Here is a 2,500-nt window from a genome sequence, read left to right on the forward strand (position 1 = left end):
CCCTCCAAACCATCTTTTCATCCTATCTAGAATCTAATGATACTCTCTCACCCCAACTCTCAATTGCCCTCTTTTTCACCTCTTGCATCTTTCTCTTGACCTCCTGCTGCTTTCTTTTATACATTTCACAATCATTTGCACTATTCCCCTAAAATCGTCCAAACGGCTCTCTCTTCGCTTTCACTAACACTCTTACTTCTTCATCCCACCACTCTCTATCCTTTCTAATCTACCCACCTCCCACTTTTCTCATGCCATATACATCAATTGCATAAGCCATCACTGTTTCCCTAAATACATACCATTCCTCCTTCACTCCCTATGCGTCATTTGCTCTCACCTTTTGCCATTCTACACTCAATCTCTCCTGGTACTTCCTCACGCAGGTCTCCTTTCCAACCTCACTTACTCTCACCACTCTCTTCTCCCCAACATTCTCTCTTCTTTTCTAAAAACCTCTACAAATCTTCACCTTCACCTCCACAAGGTAATGATTAGACATCCCTCCTGCCTCTCTGAGCACATTAAAATCCAAAAGTCTCTCTTTTACACGCCTATCAATTAACACGATACCAATAACGCCATCTCTCCTCCTCACATACTCTTATAGATGGAATTTGATATGATACGTTAACGTTAAAAAACCGGAAAATTGGCTTACTGATATTTTGTTATAGTTAGCTGCATGTTATGAAAATATATGACACATTTTATTAGTTTTTACCTTTTGACTTTTTGAAATATCTTTTGAAAATTTTTTGTAATATTGTTTTTGAATGTTGTTCGCTTTGTTTTAACCTTCTGTTGACAAATAGGCTGATGGGAAGAGATTGAAAGATTAATAAAATTAACAAATATTGAAATGCAATGAAACATGAAAATATGAAAGAAATGTATATGTGTCGGATTTCTTTAAGTGAGTGAACGTGTTTCGTCTGTTATGAGTATGAGGAAATGTTTAGATATTGGTATAAAAAGTCAATTCTGTAATATACATTTACTTGGCTAGGATTGAAAACAAGTTTTGGCCAATGCAGAAACGTAATGCTGGCAGTTTTTTGAACAAACGCTGGTAGGAAGTGGAGTTGAAATTATGAATTTTGTTCAGGATTATATAGAGCTATTGAACAAATACTTAGATATACTTGGGGGTATTTTGTTAGTCAGTTAATGGAAAAGAACACCATCTGTAATATTTCATATGGAGCGAACAGAAGAAAACATTTTGTTCGTCAGCGTTTTTGACATGCAGCCTCATCAATCGCCTTTCCAAGCGACAGAAATGAGTTTATTCGCCAACAGGTCTGAGTCTGAATTTTTCACCTAAAAACTGTTATTCGCTAATAAACTAACTGGCACTACAGTTTTTGTTTGAACTTTATTTCAACTCGTTGAAATGTTGGCTGAAAACATATAGGTATATATACATATATACACACACACACATATATATATATATATATATATATATATAAATATATATATATATATATATATATATATATATATATATATATATATATATATATATATATATATATATATATATATATATATGTATATATATATATATATATATATATATATATATATATATATATATATATATATATATATATATATATATATATATATATATATATATATATATATATATATATATATATATATATATATATATATATATATATATATATATATATATATATATATATATATATATATATATATATATATATGTATATACATATATATATATATATATATATATATATATATATATATATATATATATATATATATATATATATATATATATATATATATATATATATATATATATATATATATATATATATATATATATATATATATATATTTTTTTTTTTTTTTTTCATACTTTGTCGCTGTCTCCCGCGTTTGCGAGGTAGCGCAAGGAAACAGACGAAAGAAATGGCCCAACCCCCCCCCCCCATACACATGTACATACACACGTCCACACACGCAAATATACATACCTACACAGCTTTCCATGGTTTACCCCAGACGCTTCACATGCCTTGATTCAATCCACTGACAGCACGTCAACCCCTGTATACCACATCGCTCCAATTCACTCTATTCCTTGCCCTCCTTTCACCCTCCTGCATGTTCAGGCCCCGATCACACAAAATCTTTTTCACTCCATCTTTCCACCTCCAATTTGGTCTCCCTCTTCTCCTCGTTCCCTCCACCTCCGACACATATATCCTCTTGGTCAATCTTTCCTCACTCATTCTCTCCATGTGCCCAAACCATTTCAAAACACCCTCTTCTGCTCTCTCAACCACGCTCTTTTTATTTCCACACATCTCTCTTACCCTTACGTTACTTACTCGATCAAACCACCTCACACCACACATTGTCCTCAAACATCTCATTTCCAGCACATCCATCCTCCTGCGCACATCTCTATCCATAGCCCACGCCTCGCAACCATACAACATTGTTGGAACCACTA

The sequence above is a fragment of the Panulirus ornatus genome, chromosome 11 (genome assembly GCF_036320965.1).
Source record: "Panulirus ornatus isolate Po-2019 chromosome 11, ASM3632096v1, whole genome shotgun sequence".
Lineage (NCBI taxonomy): Eukaryota > Metazoa > Arthropoda > Malacostraca > Decapoda > Palinuridae > Panulirus > Panulirus ornatus.